Source organism: Mauremys reevesii, linkage group 4 (genome assembly GCF_016161935.1).
Source record: "Mauremys reevesii isolate NIE-2019 linkage group 4, ASM1616193v1, whole genome shotgun sequence".
NCBI lineage: Eukaryota > Metazoa > Chordata > Testudines > Geoemydidae > Mauremys > Mauremys reevesii.
In genome coordinates this window covers 51,974,345-51,996,358 of record NC_052626.1, presented here as the reverse complement: position 1 = coordinate 51,996,358, position 22,014 = coordinate 51,974,345, and the positions used below count along the sequence as shown (strand labels likewise).

The following is a 22,014-nucleotide window of genomic DNA, read 5'->3' as shown; positions in this document are numbered from 1 at the left end:
TGGTTACCTTGGTCCTCTAACATTTCCTGCTGTTGCTGGTGAGAAGCTTGAATCTCCTTAATATCCCAAGGGGAGAGGGCTGGGGTCCTGGAACCCCAATATGGCCATTAAGGACCCTAAGAGGGAAGGGGTGGTATCCAGGGTTGTTCCTACCAAGAGTGAGGAGGCCCCCAGACATCTTCCCTGTCTCTTTGAGAAGGGGGTATGTATATGGGTACATAAGAGAAACTGATGATTTTGAAGGGAGGTCTTCATCATTGTCCTCTTCTTGTAACAGGGGAACTCCAGAGGTGGGGTGGTACCAGGATAAATACGGGTCCAGAGGTACTTAGTGCCAAGAGATGCTCAGTAGCTGGCAGAAACTGAAACTGTGGTTTAGCAGAAAACAATAAGTCCTTTGGACACCTAAAGACCTGCAGCACCATGTGGAATTCTCGCACCCATGAACCAGTATGCTAGTCCGTGCACGATGGTACTGGTGGTTTTGAGCACTTCCCAGGCAGCACTGACGTAGATGCAGACTTACATGGTACCAAAGAGCTCGATGAGGGTCTGGGAGAGGGGTTAAATCCGGTGGTACAATCGTCTGTATTTGCTTTGACCATCTCTGCTCTACTGTACTGTATAGTAAGCCATATTTACCTACAGAGCTGCAGGATTTCCTGCCTTGCTGGTACCAGAAGTACAGTACCAGCCCTCGAGGATGAGGTTTCTTAAGCTGTTGACCTGGTCAGAGAGGTCTTTTCAAGGTAGGTACACCTGAAGAGGGGAATTAGAACTCCTCCTGTTAGGAACTTTAGAGGTCTCTGGGGCATGTACAGAGGGTTTTCCTGATCGGGCTCCTGGGGCAAAAGGAGCACTTCATTAACAGTTGCAGCTTGATTTCCCAGTTCTTCCGTGCCCTGGATTTGATGGCCAAACAGAAGTTACACTTCTGTGGAACATGAGACTCTTCCAGGCACCAGACGCACTTAGAATGTCCATCACTGACTGGGAGAGCCTCTTCACATGTGAGGCAATTTTTAAATCCCAGTGAACCAGGCATGCCCCTCACAGGGGGTGACTTCCCCAGGGGAAATAAAACAATCCTTTTCATAGCCAGTAACTAATTGCTGCTAACTGACATCTACCTACCTCTAACTAACTAGGTAAACTAAATAAACTAAGTAGAAGGAACACAGCAAGCTATTGAGGCATACACAATGAAGGCATGATAAGCTCTATCTCATGCTGAGGCAGCTAAAAAGGAACTGAAGGCTGTTCGTTCACACAACCTGATATAGCCTCAGTGTGGAGCATGAGGTAACCAGCAGCACATGCATGGGCCAAACAGACACTGCTAATGAAAATGTCCGATCAAGGATGAAGCACATGTAATATTGCATTCAATATGCTTTATGAAAATATGCTTATGAATGTGAATATGATGCAACTCTAATATGCTTTATGCAAAAACTCTCTCGTAAGGTATCATTACAAAGCTTATAGTCTACTGAGTGTGTTCATCCTATTTGTTTTCATGCATTATTTCTATGTTTGGAGTTAGGAAAATAAGATATAAACTTGTATTACTGATGTAAACATATTAAGTGGAAGCCATTAAGGGTGCTTCAGAATCAATTAACTGTAAATGGCTCTGTTTACTTGCAAACCTTCCTGTGTATTTGTGGGCCAGACCAGGAAGAATGGAGCTGGGGTCTGACAGGACATATGACCATGTCACATGACACTGGAATCCATCTTAATCCTTGTACTTTTCCATTGATGAGACAGGGGTTGGGACAAGCATAGACAAAAGATTCCTGCCTTGTGCCAAAACTATAAAAGGGAGTAGAGCAGGACAAAAGGGGCTGCCAGTCATGAGAAAACCCCTGCTTACCACCTGAGATATCTGCTGGAACTAACAAGGATGTACGAGGGGAAAGGATTGGGCCCAGACTAGGAAGAAGTCTAGTCTGTGAAAGAAGCTTATTGGAACATCTCTGAGGGTGAGATATTACCTGTAATCAGTTTCTTAATGTATCAGGCTTAGACTTGCATGTTTTTGCTTTATTTTGCTTGGTGACTTACTTTGTTCTGTCTGTTGTTACTTGAAACCACTTAAATCCCACTTTTTATACTTATTGAAATTATGTTTGTTTATTAATAAAGCCAGAGTAAGTGATTAATATCTGGGGTAGCAAACAGCTGTGCATCTCTATCAGTATTGTAGAGGGCAGACAATTTATGAATTTACCCTATATAAGCTTTATACAGATTAAAATGGATTTATTTGGGGTTCAGGCTCCCAGAAAGGCTGAACACTGGGTGCTGGGAAAGTCCCTGTTAACTGAGAAGCCCCTAGACTGAGTGAATCTCAGTTTCAGTGAACTACAGAGAGGCATGGCCCAACCTCTGGGTCTGCGCTGGTGCTGACTGGAGTGTCTAACTCGGCCACACAGGAGTGGAGGGGCACCTGTTCTGGCAGGAGGGTTGTTCTCACTGGTATCCCAACTCATCAAGTGACAGTTTTGAGGGGAGTCTCTGTGACCAAACACATCACAGTGCGCGCACGCGCACACACACACACACACACACACACACACACACACCTGAAGTGAGCATTGATGGGGACACTACTTGAAGAAGAACGATGCATCAGGAGGAGCCAATCAAAGATTTGCTCAAAATATTGAACCTAAAGAACCTGATGGTCCTCTCAAAGGAAACAGATCTGAAAGGCCTGGGTCTAATACGTAGAATGCCATGAATGTTTAAACCCAGGAAACGATAGCAAGAGCAAACCAGATTAACAAAACTCCAATGGCTGTAAAAGACCAGCACTTCCACCTGTAACTAGTAAGTAGACTGTGCCCATTCTATCAGACAGATCTTGCCACAGTAATTTGTGACCTTCATCCATGCTTTACTATTGCAATTCGCTATATCTGGGCATGAAGTCAAACAGCCAAAAAAAGATTCAACTGGTACAAAATGCAGCAGCTCATCCGCTTAGCAATATAGGTCACTGAATACATCATCCTGATGTTCCATTCTCTACACTAGCTCCACATCAAATACTGAGTTAAATTCAATGTCTCTTCCCTTATGGTTAAAGCTTTTTATAATATTTGCCTTAGTTATCTGAATAATCATGTCTCCCTGTGCAGTCATGACCTCCAGCAACAGCTATGCTCCACCAGAATTATTAAAGGGGCTGGGGGGGGGGGGGGGAGGGAGAAGAGAGGGATCCGTTTAGGAGACAAAATATCAACAGGAGCCAGAATTATACATTGGAACTCACTCCCACTAATCACTAAACTGTATGGCCTCAAGAGCTAAATACCAAACCCATTTGTTCATTTTAGCTTTTCCACAGGACTATTCACACATTTATGAGGGTAGAAGCAGGAAAAAGAGGGGGGACAATGCTACTTTCAAGCTGCTCCTGCAGGCAGAGACAGTAGAGACCAAGAGCGAGCTTTGTTTCATTTTTTTTTATTTTGGTTAAATGAGAGGTGATGAAGAGGGCCATATAAGAAGATAGATAGATACATGGGAAGCCTAGACACACAGAGAGAAAGGTGATCAGAATATGGTCCCAGTCTATATAGAGCTTTAAAGGGCATAACCAACAATCTGAAATATGCTTAAAACTGAAAATGCAGCAGGTGCAGAGCATGAAGCTCTAGTGTTACATACTTATAATGGCTTACCCCACTCAGTTGAGACAATATTTTTTCACTACTAACTTCAGCTTCAATATGTCAATAGGGGTAGTCCAAGTGGAAGGCATAATGAGCTAACTGAACTGCCTTTCTATTTAGCCTGGAAGTCTCCACAGGTGAATCAACAAATCTTTGTGACCAACAGTATCAAAGACAAGGCTTACAAGAACATCTGTCAGGGCAAGAGGGGATATTACATCCACAATTTATCAAACTTCTTCAAAAATGGGAGATTTTGAACAGTGTTATGAATAATAAGGTCATTAATATTAAAAAGGTAGCTTTTTGAACAGGGGCTTTACCACTGATATTCAAGGGCAGCTAGCAACCTGGCTTTGCAAAGGAAAACTTTAACGGTCAATTATAAACCCAAATCTGACCCCAAAAATCTTTCCCAGACATGACAGGTGAGGTCCAGAAGTGGTGAAGTATAACTCCCCAATATAACAAAGATTTCACGAACAAAAACAGGATGAAATTCAGCCAGAGAAGTTGGAGCATTTTTAGACTCTTGCCTGACACTGTCCCATAATGCCAGCTAAGTCAGTACAAGTCCAATTGACCTTTCCAGCAAAAGAGCTGGAAATTTTCTCATACTGAAATTAAACTCAAGTGTGAAACAGAATCAAGGAAAGCTGGATTCATCATTTGGAACAGTTATAATAAATGAGACTTTGCTGATGTTATGGTAGAGAAAAGGAATCACTTTTACAGTATGTCTGTCACCACTTCAGCATAGGAATGTAAAAATTTGTTATGCTGCAAACAGTCTGATTCAGAATGAATCTTTCACCACTGGTACTTTGACCTCTTTCCCCTATTCCTCCATCAGCTGTACTTCATTCAAAAATCACAGCGATCTGACAGGGAATAAAGACATAGGGTTCTTTAAGTGCTAACCTATCAGTGTTTGTAGATAAAAGGTTGTCATAAAATTTCACTATTCCACTCTACTAGTTTGCAATGGTAAAGTAGCATAATCTCTAGCATTTGACCATAAGTGACCTAGTCTCCCTTTAAGGCTTTCTAAACTCTTAAATATGGTCCATCTACAGTCTAAGTGTTTGACTGTAATGTACTGGAATCTTGGATGACACCTTTTGTCATAAATTATTAAATAGAAGAAGCATACTGAGAAAGCAGAAGCAAGGTGAGGTAAACCCAATGATTTGTTGTCTGGGTCTTGTATCCTTTTTTACAAACAAACAAAAGCAGAGTATTATAGATTAATATATTAGTGATATGAAGTGTAAAAGCATCAGTTTCTCTGGTCTTGGCTTAGACTGGGAGTATAAAAGTGAATCTCAAAAATAGGGTTTTTTTTTTTGTTTTTTGGTTGTTTTTTTTAAACACAGATCCTATATTTAGTTGTGTTTGAGAAAATAACTAAATTAGCTGACAGATTAAAAATCTCTACAAAACAGTGAACTGACACTGACATTTACGGTCATTAATTTTGGATCCCCTATATGCCTTATTTCATTTTTAAAAGATCGACACTTGCCTTTACTTCTGCAAGTGAAGTGAGTTCTTTGACACTGTAATAGAGGCTTGGTCTACAGTACAGAGTTAGGTCGATATAAGGCAGCGTACGGCGATCTATGTCAGTATGCATAATACAGCCTGTCACTGATGTAAGTGCACTACTACACCGACATAGTAGGTGAGGCATAGGGCTTATGTCAGTATAGTTAGGGAAATGCAGTGTCTTGCCAATTTCACAGCTGTGCTGGAGCCAGGAAATTGACAAGAAAGGCTCCAAGGTTCCCTGCTGTGAACCCTGCATTTGGCTCAAAGTTCAGGCTGTCACCCCAGGGCGGGTGGGGGTGGAGGTCTGGGTGGAGCCCAGCTGCCCCCCAGGCTCCCTTCTCCCTGCTGCCTCCTGGGCGCCTGGCTCCCGGCTCCCAGTTAGGCTGCTGCCCAGGCTCCCTACTCCAGCCCAGCTGTCCCCAAGAGCTGTCAGAGTGCAGCAGCTCTGAGCAGAGACAATAGGAGCATGAAATTGACAAGAATGTCAGTTGCACTGTTGTTCGTGCTGTGAAATTGAGCCTGCAGGGGACTCACAGCTGGGGCTGTCACCTCAGCCAGATGGTGGGCTCCAGATCTGAGCCCCACGTGGCTGTCAGTGCTCCAAAATGCTCCACTTCAGTCGGTGCAAGGACTCCTGGTAAGGATGCGCTCCACCAGCAGAAGGTTAGTGTGGACACTAACAGCCGACTGAATTACTGCGGTGGATGTAGGTTGCCCTAAGTTAAATTGACCTAATTTTGTAGCATAGACAAGCCCCTCGTTTGTGCTGTACTGGATTGGCAGGTTTGGGGACACTGTGCAAGGGATACATGTGTTGCTCATTAAGGAGTCCAGGCCTCTTGTGGCTCCCTCAATGGTAGCTCTTGGGGCCATTTTGAGATGGAAAGGGGAGGCACTGCATGGAGCCTTGAGTACTACATCCTCTCTGCCAAAACCCGTATCAGTTATTCCTTTAATTAGGCTGGAATGGCCTCCTGCAACAGCTCTGCTGTCACACCATGACCTTGGGCAGGGAGATTTCTTCTCTCTCTTTCCCCTGTGGATTTCCACAGCAGCCAGCTGAGATTTTAGGCCTGGACAGTAGGACTTGTATATGCTCCATATAAAATGAAGAATATACTCTTAATATTGCCTGGAAGAGTTTTTTTTTTTAAATTCTTTAAGACTGCACTCCTCAATAGCAAAGCAGACGACTGGTTTTTTTCCTGTTTTAAACACTCATAGCTCCTGAAACGATTTCTGCATTGAGACTCACACACTGTTAACAGCATGTTTCTTTACACTGTGGTGGAGCTACAGTACACTTGCTCTATAAACAAACATACAGCATCTCCCAGGAAGATTAAAGGCATTAACGCAATTCTGCTGTCAGGATCCTCATGCATGGAACACCCATCCTGGACTGATCTGGGGCCAGGTCTCAACTAGAAGGGCTTTGCCAGTATGGGTATATCGGAATGCTATCCTGGCAAAGCACTTCTAGTGTAGACGCAGCTTTTGCCAGCACAGCTTATTCCAGTCCCCTCAAGTGAAACAAGCTAGGCTGGCAAAAGCACAGTCTTGCAGGTACAACTGTGTCTTCACTAGTAGCTTTTGCCAGTACAGCTATGTCTGACATAAATCACATCTCATCACATCCCTTACAGAACACCTATACCAGCAAAATATTGTAGGGCAGACCTGACCTGATAGGACTTCTTCAAATCTCTCCTGAAGACCCCTGCCAAGACACCTACACAAAGTTCACTAATTGACACTGTCTAGACTGAAGGGTACTGGGTATTGTTGATGTGTATTTGTATTCAAAGACGTTTATATTTTTCATTGCATGTTTTATCACTCTCCACCTACTTTTATAAGTTGCTTTTTTTTCTTAGAGCATGAAATCTTCAAGATAGGGAATTTTGTCCACATAGCCATGTGGAAGTGCATAGTACAAGGTGAGTACTACCACAATACTGGTGTATATTGTTCTCATAGTCACTGGCTGTTGTTATTAAGAAAGAAAAATATATTTAAATATTACAAATAAAATAATTAGGATCAAAATTACATTTAAATAAAAATATACAAATATACTAAATTTTCTTGCAAATACATCTCAAACATTTTTAGCTCAAAAGATTATGCGATTTTATAAGAAAATACAGTCATATTTAAAAATTCTAACTTTTTTCCATTTATCTAAATGAAAATCATTTAACAAGATAGTAAACTGTATAAATAGACAAATAATTAGAGTAACAGTTAATGTCTCTTATGCATTCTAGAACTAGTTTAAGATATTTTTACATTTGATTTTAAGATTAGAAGAGGCATAAGAGTGCATTATACTGTAACTGTCTTTAATTATGCAAACATTTTTAGCAAATTACACAAACTTGGTTTACTGAACTCGTTGAAAAAAATCATTAAAAATTCAATATGAAGTTCTCTGTTACAACAGCAGACAGAGAACAAGTCCACTCAACATTATAAATGCAACACTAAATCCAATCTGCAGATTTGAAAAATAAAAAAAACAAATGAAGAATGTAATTTATCTACAAAAAATATTGTGTGCGTATAGGGGCATTTATTGGGGGAAAAACAGAACACAAATTACAGAAACATGATGGAAAGCAATGTGGTATATTATCGACTGCAATTATCAATTAATTATTAAAAACAAAGGTAAAGTTCTAAACAGAACATACTATCATTTAAAAATTCAAAAGTGAACACGGAAATATGCAATTTACACACTTTATCCTCCTCTGCCAGTCAAACTGAAATGTCAGCAAGTACATAATTCATCTCACACCAACTTTTATTCATACTGGTTATGCTGAGACATATTTAAATTAATATAGGATCTGATGTTCCAGGATCAGATTTTCAAACCAAAAGCCCAGGTGTACAGACCCCAGATATCAAAGAAATGGTTTTTTTACAATATTTAAAATAAACAAAAAACAAGTCACAAAATATAACTAGTTGAAGCCAAATAACCCAAATCATAATAATACTCACCTAAAAAAAAAAAGAATAAAATAAAATATAATAAAAATTATAAGCCCTCAATAATCCTCAACTAACTTCAGGAAAAGACAGCGGGTAAGATAGACTTGTGTGCTCTGAATGCTAACAAATCTAGGCTCTGGCAGATCAGGATGGCAAGCTAATTCTAGAGTCCGTTGATCCAACATGGAAAATTCACTATGAGTCTTTTAAATGAGGGTCTTGGTAGCTTAAGCATCTCTCTGATGATAACTATGGTGGTAACACCTAAAAAGAAAGATGGTCCTTCACACAACCAAGACCCAAGCTATTCATGGACTTAAAGGTCAAAACCAAAATACCTTTAAAACCACCCTCAGAAATAAGCAGGCAGCCAGTGCAGATAGAGGACCAATGTAATAAGCTCTCTGCATGAAGTAATGCTTAATATTTTATGTTTTTGTGATTCTTGGCAGTTAAGTGTTTTCTTTAGAACTACAAATAATAATTAGATAATAGTAACAAAGTATTAAATCTGAGATATGCTACCTTACATATAAAAAAAAATCAGGCTCTTGAATTAACCTTCTACGGCGTGCATATTAACTAGGGAAATCTTGAAATCCAGAAAAAACGTCTTATTGTTCTCATCCCAGCTTCCTCTATTTAGTCTCACAAACAGGGCAAACAAGCTCAAAAACAAAACAGAATCCAGTTATTTATGTATCTGTTAAGTAACAAACATTTTGATGAAAAAATATTCATCTTGTTTAATCATAACAAAGAATAAACAATATTTCATGGTAACCCCTTCTCTCCAAAGACTTTCATTGTACAAAGAAGCCAGGGCTTTATTGATGTAGCAGATCATTCTCAACACAACAGACTAATACAGTGCAAAAGCTGGCTACAGACAGCTCTGGCTTAAGAGTCTGATCCAACTTCCATTGAAGCCAAGGGAAAGATTCTCATTACTTCAACAGGAATTGGATTGGGCCCTAAACGTATTTGTGCAATACACAACTTAATACACAGGCTTATATTTAACAAAATGAAAATGTACTTCAGAAAAAAAGTGAGTAGAAATACAAACAAATAATCTTACATTACTATGTGAACTAAATCACAAAAAGCTTACATGTCAGGATATATTTTAAATGGCACTTATCTAAATAAGGCAAATTAACAGAAAATACAGAAAGCACAAAAATAACCTCACTATATAGTCACATTTTCAAGCCTTTAAATGTACAGAAAATACATTAATTTCCTCAGGTGTATAAATCTTTTAAAGGGGGAAGGACTAGATGACTCAATAGGTCTTTTCCATATTTAATTCTGATGATCCCATGCTAATATTCAAATATTAAAAATACTAAATTGATGCAAACAATAGCAATTTAAAACTGTCAGTGTCAAGAAGCGCTATTCATTTTAATTCCTTTTTAACAGTGGCTTACAAGTTATTACAAATTACTCTCTGATCTTGGGATTTGTTGAATAGTTTTCATAAATGAACTAAAAATAAATCAGTATTAAAAGGTAGGGTTGCCAGTTCTTTCATGGTCCCAGAAAACGTAGAGGAAGTTGGCAGGATCAGCTCAGCTCCATTGTGGTCCTGAAAAATATAAAATACCAGTGTCCACTGGATCATTGGGTCCTTGGCACTCTGGAACTATTTATGAAAAAGATTTTGGTGATGATTATAATGGTGCTTTAACATGGAGTAAAGGATTTTGTCAGTAGCCATGATCTTTCCCTGCTGCCCCTTCTTTTAGGTTGCATGCCCTTAAGATACATGGTTATTTATAATAAGGTGTACTAGGTGCTTTCCATAACCGTAAGTAGACAAGGTCTATATCTTCAGGGAGGTTTAATCTAAACAGAAAAATACAGTTGAGGAAAAAGTAACGGGATCAACAACAAAAAAAAAACAACTAAGCAATGAAGACAGAAATGTCTTGTTTGTTCTACTTTTTATTGATTTTTAAATATCACTTGCACGCTCAATTTCAAATCTGTGCTACTGATACTTAATTGGAGGAAAGGGAAAGTTTATAAGCCTCTTGAGCTATGCTTTCCTTAGTGCTTTTTTAAAAAAAAAATTGTTTAAACTCTCCCACTATTGCATAACGATTGGCGCAACTCCATCAGTGGTAGCAAGAGTGGAAGCTTAGTGCAAACAAGGCACTAGCTTTTTTACTACTGTGTAGTCTAAACCAGGTCTAGAGAATACCATAGTAAAAATACTGACTGCAATCTGAGACTATAGCAATAAATAAACTTCTACACTAAAACTCCTACCACTGCAATTATTGCTGAAGCGACACCAGTGGCAGGCAACAGTGAGATATTTCCCCTAAGGCCTTGTAAGGGTGGGCTTTAAAGAAATGCCTGATGAAGGAAGGAATGGTGGCATGGTGGACAGTTACAGGAGGACAAGGAAGGTATAGTGAATTAAAAATATAGATTATATATATATATATAGAGAGAGAGATACATTTATTAGTGCAAGCTATATTGCGGTGATACCAAAGTGAATTTTCCAACCGATTCTATGTTTAATATATTTTTTCCAGGATGACACAATCATGTTGTTGGTGAGGATTTCTCTAAAGGAGCGTTCTCTGTACTACCTTAGCTTTTCTCCAGCCATGTTAGCATTCCAAAAAAGTTGTGGGAAAGAATATAAATCACAAAAATATAATCAGTAATTCTAAAGAACAAATTCAGGTTTAATGCCATGTTATTTTACACCTTTTCAGCTGCTGTCACCAATGCAACAACAAAACTGCTTGATAACAGGCCTTCAGTACAGAGAAGCACATAGGCAAAAATATTTAGAGGTACTGTTTCAAGAAACCTGGTATTTAATAGTAGTTTTCTAACAAACGGTCCCTTCGCCTTTTCTTTACAATCTGCAGTGTATGCAATGGTGGTTAACAAGAATTCATCTAAAGCACTGATTGTTCACAGCAAATATTTCATAAAATCAATATACCATGGAGCTTACATTAAGTCCTTCAGCAACTCTGGTTTACTGAAAATATGTCCAGAGCCCAACAGCTTTTTTCTATTTCACCTTATTAACATTAGGATCACATAATTAAAGATGCAAAAGACCTCTTGGATCCATCCCCTTCCAATAAGACAGAAGGTAGACTGCCAATACAATATGTATCAGATATTATTTGATACCTTTGTAAACATGATCTTAGATAAAATATTTAAAAAAAAGACTCTTACTTCACTGTATAATATAGTCTCAACTCAAAACAAACAACCCCTCCTTCCCAAGTACTTTACAGAAGAAAAAAAAATTCTACACTAATTTTGTGCCCGTACCTCAACATCACAGGCAAACAATACTAAGCCAACTGCATATACAATAAATATAAATCAGATTTGCTGAAGCCAGATCCAAAGCTGTGATCTAGTCCTTGTGCAAGGACTGGAAAGCATCTGGATCTCCCTCTTTAAGGATTTCCCTAGTCCCCATCTGGAACAGCCAGCTCCAATGCAACTGTCCCCATCATGCAGCTCCTGGCACTGGGGACAGAGAGATTGTGTGGCTGGAACACAGTGCATTTTGAAAAATCCCAGCTGGCAGACAGGCCTTTGAGAGACATCAGCAGCCTGTCTACTGTTATGCTCAGAGGCACTGGTAACTGGATAAATCGCAAACCTGGATGAGATTAATGGGTGTGAACAAACCCTTCAATTAACATAACTATAAAGATTAATTAACCACAGGCCTCCACCTAAAACAAAAAAAGAGTATGTGAACCTCCTGGGAGTTTTGGATTGAGAGGATGGAGGGGCTTTGCTGAGTTCTGTTTGGGTAAGGGTAAGTGTGTGGGTGTGGGTCTCTGTGAGGGATTTCAGAACTCAGAGAATCGGACAGCCAGCTGAAAGCACAATGTATGACTGTGGAAGAAGCTTGGGGTCAGATTTTTAGATTGGGGGTGCAGCTAAAAAGAGTGGTTTTGCTGCTGGGTTTCCTGGTATTTGATTCCTTCCGCGTTCAGAGACACGGGACTTTGTATGTTCTTTGTAAATAAAAGAAACTGTAAAGAGAAATACCAATCACCAATGTCTCCTCCTAACTGGAGTTAAATGGGATAACAATAATTTATTGCATGCATTATCCTGCTCTAATGTAAGGTGGGCCTGGGCTGGTTCAAAACAAACTTCAGGTTCAGAGAACCACAATGATCTCTTTTGCAGCTCCCACTTTCAGTAGTGCCCATCTTTGCCTGTCTTTGGAAAACAAACAAACAAAAAAACCAGTAAAACGGACTACAAAATACTTTTTCTAATGACTGAAATAATATTTCAAATCACCTTTATATCACATTTCAGACCAACTCAAACCACCATATTATTACTTAATTTTCAAATTTGACAAATACCTATACTTATAATCCTGTTTATTAAAAAATCCTTGACATCAAACTTTACATTTAAATTATTTTAATAGTTACGAATATCAAAGCCAAAATACATCTATACTATCACTCTTCCAAGATTCAAATATATATTTGTATTACGTTTCACTACTATAAGGGAAATACAACATCAATTCTGTCTACCAAATATTTAGCTTACCGTATTTTGCATAGCTTCCCTCTTCACAATGCACCCACAGACATTTAGCTTGTAATGATAAAGACATAAATTTCTCAATATGAAAAATGAGTTCCAAAGCTTTCAATTTCTTTCTGCACTTCAGTGTTTAGTAATCATCATGGGAATGCCAGCAGGTAGATAACAGAAATGTTAATTAGGGACTGTAAGCTTAATTCACAATACACTGTGCAAACTCCATGTTTACCAACTGCAAACAGATGCTTTAGCACAGTATAAAATTATTGTGTAAAACCAATTTTCAGTAAAACTTGCGAAAATGGCTCAAAACTGAAAGTAACAAGACATTATCCAACGTATAAAATAATGCCTTATAACACTGTAGGTCAGACTATAAAAAGAAAGATTGAATTGACAGCCTAATTCATGCTACTGAGGAGAAAAAGGATATACTTGAGTTAGCCTTTGGTTTGATTTTTCCAGTTTTTGTCAGCATCGGATCCTTAAGATTAAACACAATGGGCGAAATCCTTCCCTGGCAAAATTCCTATTGACTTCAGTGGGGCTTGGATTTTGAAAATAAAGTACAAATTATTCTTCATGAGTGGTGTTATCAAATGCATACTACTTAAACAAAAGGCATACACATCTCAAGGTAAATAGAAGACAACAGTTTAAAAAAATACTATGCACTCTGCAAATAAAAACAGATTAATGTCACGTGTGGAGATGTACAACTAGTATAACTAGAGGAGCTATACAGGATTATCGAGTCAAATTGTTTTTCAACAATTAAAACTTTTTTCAGTCACTTTTTTATGACTGGATTGTTCATTCACTGGATTCATTATTCATTGGATTGTTTTAATTCAGTTTCCCTTTACGCTGCAGCTAAAGGGAAACTGAATTAAAACATGCCACCCCAGAGCAGCCCAGAACTGTAGCATTTAATTTCAGAAAAGGGAACTACACAAAAATGAGGTTAAACAGAAATTAAAGGATACAGTGCCAAAAGTGAAATCTCTGCAAGCTGTGTGGAAACTTTTTAAAGACACCATAATAGAGGTTCAACTTAAATGTATACCCTAAATTAAAAAAAATAAAATAAAAAAGTTATGTCTGGAACAGTGGCTAAACAACAAAGTAAAAGAAGCAGTGAGAGGCAAAAAGGCATCCTTTAAACAGTGGAAGTTAAATCCTAGTGAGGAAATAGAAAGGAGCATAAACACTGGCAAATGAAGTGTAAAAATACAATTAAGAAGGCCAAAAAAGAATTTGAGGAAGAGTTAGCCAAAGACTCAAAAAGTACATCAGAAGCAGGAAGCCTGCTAAACAACCAAGGTGCACTCAAAGACAATAAGGCCATTGGAAAGAAACTAAATAAATTCTTTGCAACCGTCTTCATGGCTAAGGATGTGAGGGAGATTCCAAAACCTGAGACATTCTTTTTACGTGACACATCTGAGGAACTATCCCAGACTGAGGTGTCATTAGAGGAGGTTTTGGAACAAATTGATAAATTAAACAGCAATAAGTCACCAGGACCAGATGGTATTCATCCAAGAATTCTAAAGGAACTCAAATGTGAAATTGCAAAATTACTAACTGTAGTCCATAACCTATCATTTAAATCAGCTTCTGTACCAGATGACTGGAAGATAGCTAATGTGACACCAATTTTTAAGAGGTGATCCAGAGGTGATCCCAATTACAGGCTTGTAAGCCTGACTTCAGTACCGGGCAAACTGGTTGAAACTAGAATAAAGAACAATATTTTCAGACATATAGATAAACATAATTTGTTGAGGAAGAGTCAACATGATTTTAGTAAAAGGAAATCATGCCTAACCAATCTACTAGAATATTAGGGTTGGAAAGGACCTCAGGAGGTCATCTAATCCAACCCCCTGTTCAGAGCAGGACCAATCCCCAACTAAATCATCCCAGCCAGCAGGGGTGGCTCTAGACATTTTGCCACCCCAAGCAGGGCGGCATGCCGCGGGAGGCGTTCTGCCGGTCCCGTGACTCCGGTGGACCTCCTGCAGGCGTGCCTGCAGAGGGTCCGCTGGTCCAGCGGCTCCACCGAAGCGGGACCAGCGGACCCTCCACAGGCACGCCTGCGGGAGGTCCACCGGAGCCGCCTGCCGCCCTCCCGGCGACCGGCAGAGCGCCCCCCCGCGGCATGCCACCCCAAGCACGTGCTTCATCAAGCCTGACTTTAAAAACCTGTAAGGAAGGAGATTCCACCACCTCCCTAGGTAACACATTCCAGTGCTTCACCACCCTCCTAGTGAAAAAGTTTTCCCTAAGATCCAACCTAAATCTCCCGCATTGCAACTTGAGACCATTACTTCTTATTCTGTCATCTGGTACCAATGAGAACAGTCTAGATCCTCTTTGGAACCCCGCTTCAGGTAGCTGAAAGCCGCTATCAAATCCTCCCTCATTCTTCTCTTCTGAAGACTAAATAATCCCAGCTCTCTCAGCCTCTCCTCATAAGTCATGTGCTCCAGCCCCCGAATCATTTTTGTTGCCCTCCACTAGACTCTCACCAATTTGTCCACATCCTTCTTGTAGTGTGGGGCCCAAAACCGGACACAGTACTCCAGATGAGGCCTCATCAATGCAGAATAGAGGGGAATGATCACGTCCCTCGATCTGCTGGCAATGCCCCTACTTATACAGCCCAAAATACTGCTAACCTTCTTGGCAACAAGGGCACACTGTCGACTCATATCCAGCTTCTCATCCACTGTAACCTCTAGGTCCTTTTCTGCAGGACTTCTGCCTAGCCACTCGGTCCCTAGTCTGGAGCAGTGCATGAGATTGTTCCGTCCTAAGTGCAGGACTCTGCACTTGTCCTTGTTGAACCTCATCAGGTTTCTTCTGGCCCAATCCTCTAATTTGTCTAGGTCCCTCTGGATCCTATCCCTATCCTCCAGCGTATCAAACAGTGCCCAGTATCCGAAAAGTGTCTGACTTCACTGAAGAACTATCAGGGAGAACTACATGGAGCTATTAACTCTGAATGACTCTCAGTTGCTGAAACACCCCCAGGGAACAACAGTTCCTCTAGAAAGGGACTTACAGATGGGGCATGTATGACTAAGGGAATGGGTTGGAGAGTCCCAGTGGAGTACATGGCAAAGAAACAGACTCAAGATGTATGCATTGCTGTGTGTAAGGATGCTGACCACCACCATAGGTAAGAAGTGCTTGCAAGAGAAAGAGGGCAAGAGAGAGACTATCCAGTCTGACAAACCCCAGACTCACAAGAAGGGCTAAGATCAGACAGGGAAATGTGCCTCTGTAGCGGGGTGGTTACCCGCTCCAGCTCTGACAGGGTTAAAACCAGCCCTGGGAGAGGGCTGGGAGAACAGCCCAGGTTGAGCAGGAAGCAGGCTCAGTTGGGGCCACGCCCCAGTTAGGGCCCAGCTGGCTCTATAAAGGCTTGAGTCACAAGCTCAAGCAAACAGTCTCTCTCTGGCTGTAGAGGGAGAAGGGCCTGGCTGCAGGAAGCTAGAGACAGGGTACCTGACTGGAGCAGGGCTGGGGAAAGGCAGAGGAGCTGGGAGCTCCAGCCTGGAAAGCCCCAGGCTGCAGCCTAGCATTGGGCTAATAGGTACTGGGGGTTGCAGAGGGCAGCCCAGGGGTAGGCAAAGGCAGCAGGTCCAAACCCAACCTTGCCAGTGATGAGTAGGCTTATACTGCAGTCTGCCCCAGCGTGCAGAGGCTAGACAATGACTGGCAGTAGCCATATACTGAGGCGAGGTGGGGATAGTGGGTGGGAGTTCCCCGGGGAGGGGAGACCCTAAGACTGAGGGGTTACTGCCAGGGGGCAGCGCTCCAGATAACAAGGCACCAGGTCCGGGAGGGGCATGGGGGCCAAGCGGTAGCGGGACACCAGTCTGCAGAGGGCACTCCAATGGCTGGAGAGCTAATTCCCTGAGACCACCAGCAGCAGGCGCCGCAGGGGTGAGTCCGCACGCTTACAGCCTCTCAGGACTTCTGTTGTTTTTCAAAGATCTGTAACTCCAAAGTGCTTTTAAGAGTAAAGTGACTTAAGAAATTCCTTTGCTAATTCTCTGTTCCTTGCTTTCCTGCAACACTGTCCCCAAACGGGCTGAACTAGAAACCCAGAGAGATCACAACCTAGGGGGAACTCTGGGAGAGCATGTGTAACCAGTAAGGGAGCTCAGGAGGTAACACATTTCAGGAGGTTCTGCTTAGCTGTCAGAGAAATTTAAAGAAGAGAAAGAGAAATAACACTACAGTAAACTAAACAGCAAATTTTGTCCACAAATTCTCACTTTCTGTGGGAGATGCACTGCTCTGGTCTCGGGCACAAAGGCAGAAAACTGGGCAAAGATGCCAAAGGGACAAGTCATTTGGGTCGTTTTGTGTCTATGGTTGAACACCTTCACATCCTGCAAGCAAGAGTAGCTAGCCAGTATAGATTGCCACAGAGATCTTGCAGGAGAAATATCCTATTACCACCATAAATGCAAATAGTACCATTTTAGAGTGACTCTTAAATGTTTTTATTATTCAGGATATCATAAGGGATACCCACCATTACTGAACCAAAAATCAAATTAGTATACGACAGACAATAGCTCTCTTTTCCTCTTCTTAAATTGCAGGGCTATGAGAGAAGGCAGGCACCTAATACCAGAAAGGGGTCTCAGGATTTGAATCATAAAATCTAAACAAGGATTTTAAGTCAACTGTACACATCCTTTCTGGACTAAAACTTTACTTGCAAAGTATCAGCCAAAGTTGGAAATTTACTTAGTGGCAAACTGTGAAAAGAAATGATTTTGGAGTTTTGTTGTCTTAAACAACAAATGCAATGGTTATAAAAATCAAGTTTGTTACTATGCATTCTATTTATGGATGCTGAGTACAGATAATTAATTTGTGTCTTTTTTATTAGACTATACATTTTGGAAAAAGCATCAAGATGCCATAATTGTAGAAATTTGTTAAATAATGAAAATTTGTAGAATATTTATTTTATTAACAACAACAAGAAGAAAAGATATCCATAAATAGTCTAGATGCCATAACACACAATTACAGTAGAATCTTGATTTTACGAACACCATCCTTATGAATGACCAGTTATACAAACCATTTTCCTGATTGGGTGAGGGAGAGAGGGAAGCAGAAAATCACCCAACAGAAGTGATGTTGATGAAGAACAAGTCGACATCTCTTTAGATTCCAATGCCTTCAATTAGAAATTGTATGCAGTGATTTGAAGGACAATAAGTGATGTGTTGCAATACACTGCAATTTATGCACTGCACCTATTGTTATTTTGAGATGTTTAATTTTATGAACTCAATTCCCAATTATTTAATAAATCAGGGGTTCTACTATATTATTGCAATGATGCCACAAACCCAAAAGCTTTCAAAACAGAACTTTGCCAGTTTGCTACCTACAAATCATCTCTTCTCCTCTCCTTCATTATTCTACGAAGCATGTCCACAGTCCTCTAAGAAAATACCACCACTGAAATTTTGACCCTGTAAAACAAATATATTCTGCTAAGAGTTAAAGCCTAGCATACATGCCATGTACTCACAGTAAGAAATAAATCTAACTATCCAAACTTGCTTTCAACACACGCAAGAGGCATTTCCAGTTGCTAAGATATTATGTGGCATATTAAGTTACATAAACATCCTCGCAGAGCTAGTACTGTGCTTGTCATAACATTCAAGCATAGTAAAAGTACTATTCAGAAAATAATGCTTTCACAGTAGAGTTAGTGAGCTTTTGTTTGCTTTGTTAAATATTCACTTTTAAAATTCTTAAAAAGATGTAGGACAGAACAAGACCAATCATGGACTTGAAAAAAAGAAGAAAAAAAACCTCTATAAATAACTTCATATTTAGCCGTACCATAACATTTCATCTTACTTCCTCATTGCAGGCAGACGTCCTTTCCTTCCTGACAACAAACAGATCCCAGTGAAATTGGAAGTTTCTCTCGTGGCATCTGGTGAACATGTTGAATATCAATACAGATCTCTCCAAATTCATCTCATGCATTTCTATACCCACTTAGATTTCATGGCACCCTTTGCTGTAGTACCTAGCCGCTGTACATATTTTAAAAGTATTAAGAGTTCTCTCAAATATAAGACCTAAATCCTTTGTCCTTCCCCTTATTCATGGACTCCGCCTGGATGCAGAACACACATCCGTGGATGTGAGTGGTATATGGATAAAATCCATCTCCCATTCCCTTCCTCCAATTCACCAAGGGATATGCGCATGAGAAGATTTAGGTAAATGAGGCACAACTTGCACAGCATCCTTCTCCAGGTCCCATACTGCCACCAGTGATCCCTTCCACACACGCCCCATTCCCTCCCTTGTGAAGGGACAGGAGAAAAGAGCAGGACCCGATACTCAAACTATTGACCCTCAACCCACACACTGAGTTCCAATTCTCTGAATGGATGTGTTGAATGTGAAGGTGTGTCCATGGGCAGTCTCTTGGGGCACCAGGAACTATACCACAGACAGAGGCATTACACGATACATTTCCTCAATAAATGTAGTTGCTTCACAAAAAAGGAAGTCTTAGAAACCCTGCAGTAAAACAAATCACCATTTGCAACTCTGTTTTAAGCCCTTTTCAGCCAGTGAGAGATAAGAACCTCTAAAACCCATAATAATTGAGATTAACAACAGCTCATTTGGAGGAAATCTACCACTCACCATAATTCATGCTACAAAGTGGCCAGTACTTAATAAACTAAAGCTCAATGCAGCCAACCTCTCCCTATATTACTTAGGCCTGATCTACACTGGGGGAGGGGGAAGACGGGGAGATATCGGAGTCAAAGGGAGAGCACTCAGCGGTCGATTTATCACGTTTAGACTAGATACGATAAATTGATCCCCACTGGATCGATCACTGCCCGTTGATCCAGCCGGTAATGGAGACAAGCCCTCAGTATCCAATCTTCCAAACCACATATTCATGACCTCTAGATTTGATTATTGTAATTATCTGTACATATATATGAAACCACCAACCTTTAAAAAAACAAAGCTACAAGCTGACTCACAAGACAGCAGTCATCTCTGCTCAGTAACACAGGCTGCTGAGAACACATCACCTCATTGTTCCACTCTTTACTCCCAGATGGAACATCAATCCTCACCTTCAAAACCCTCCCTAAGACTGGACCAAGTTACCTCAGGGACACCCTTGTCCCACATGACCATGATCTCTCATGACAGCTATTGTCAATATCAAGTTATGAGAGAATTTTCTTGGTGACTAACCTAAGAAAGTGGAACTCGCTCCTATAGAAGATCAGGTTGACCACAAATCTCAGTGTCTTCATGGCAAAATGCAATCCTCATTTCAACCTAGGCTTCACATAGGAGAGAAATTTTCCTATTGAGTAGATAATCTGTATTGTTGACTAGGTAAAATAGGGGCATCTGTATACAATAAGGAATAAAGAGAACAGTTACAATAATTGTAAATAAAGAGCTATTTTAAAAGGGAATAGAAAACTAAGTTTGTGTGTACTTCTGCCACACTAATTAAATGACTTACACACACACACACACACGCGCACACACACACACACGCAATCAGCATTCATAATCATTTTGATCCTGTATTTCAGCACAGCAGTTTTAGCACTTGTGGAAAACTAAGCAATGGCATTTGATTAGGAAACACTGACCTTCCTATTTAAAATGTACACCGCTACCTCGATATAACACCACCCGATATAACACAAATTTGGATATAACGCGATAAAGCACTGCTCCGGGGGGCAGGGCTGCGCACCCCGGTGGATCAAAGCAAGTTCAATATAACACGGTTTCACCCATAAAGCGGGAAGATTTTTTGTCTCTCAAGGACAGCGTTATATCGAGGTAGAGGTGTATTTCAAAAATGTTTTCTTTTCCTCCTGATGAAGTGTTCTAGTACCATTTACTACACCCAATAAATATTAACACTGTGATAAAAAGTTATTTTACTGTGGTAATAATGATGAATAGGTTCCCATGTAAAAATCATGATTCTCACTGGCAATTACATTCATTAGTTTGAAATAAAACTATTACATATCATCTAATTATTTACCTCTATTTTGTTATTAGTATGTATTATTTATACTGTGCCACAGATGTGCCTGCTGCTTTTACAAACAACACATTTACAGACTAAATATTCTTGCTTGCTTTTAAAATTTAACTCAAAGTTTCTTAAATGGCCAACATCAATTTAGTAAATATCTGTAAGTTTGATCCAGACAAGTGTTGTAACTACTAACATTTGAAAATTGGGCTTTAATGTGTCTTCGCATTCATCCAAGGCGGCTTATGTTAAACTGAAACAAGAAAGTCTAAGGCACAAACTGTAATCCTTTTCAGTTTCTTTATAAAACAACATAAGATTATTATTTCATGTTGAACATTTTTTAGCTTTGTTTCATAACAATTTTTTTAAACTCTACAAGTGACCTACTGGAAAACTATATAAAATCATGCAGAGCTTTATTATTGGTGGAATAAAACTCAAGACATCCGGATGTTATGCTACTAGGCTGGTTTTAACCTACCGTTTTGTAAAAACAAAAACAAGTTTCCTTCATGACTTACCAGAGAAATCCACCTAATATTCTTCTTCTTACAGAAAGCTTCAGCATACATGAGTTTGCTATTTACAAATTATCTCCCCAAAGCCCCCAACCCTACTGATATTTGAAAAACACACTTCACTCTAGATCCCAAGTGCTTACATACTCCCAACACGGTAAGCAAGGATTTTTACCATACGCTTTTACATACAATACTGTGCATTTGTGTTATACAGTAACTCCTCGCTTGAAGTTGTAGTTATGTTCCTGAAAAATGCTACTTTAAGCAAAATGATGTTAAGCGAATCCCATTTCCCCATAAGAATTAATGTAAATAGGGGAGGTTAGGTTCCAGGGAAATTTTTTTCACCAGACAAAAGACTATATAAAATATATTGCCCCTTAAGTACGTTGACCCCTCTCTAAGTACACTGCCTTTTGAAGTAGATTAGCAAATTGAGACAGCAGCTGCTGCCAGCAAGCTCCCTCTGTCCTAAGCCCTGTTGTGCCCCCCTTGCTCTGTGGAGCAGGAGGCAGGAGCAGGGGACAGGTACACCCTGACATTAGCACCCCTTTGCCCCCCT

At 40.1% G+C, this 22,014-nt stretch overlaps 1 protein-coding gene and 1 long non-coding RNA gene across 7 annotated transcripts in view; both read right to left on the bottom strand.

Annotated features, from left to right (window-relative positions):
• Nucleotides 1-22,014, bottom strand: part of NOVA1 (NOVA alternative splicing regulator 1) — a 222,245-nt gene that overhangs the window by 142,553 nt on the left and 57,678 nt on the right. The gene's annotated exons all lie outside the window — the stretch shown is intronic.
• On the bottom strand, nucleotides 18,318-20,253 carry LOC120404443. Its single transcript, XR_005597988.1, has 3 exons — nucleotides 20,115-20,253; nucleotides 18,735-18,813; nucleotides 18,318-18,337 (listed from the first exon to the last, which is right to left on the bottom strand). It is a non-coding gene; the product is annotated as an uncharacterized LOC120404443 (long non-coding RNA).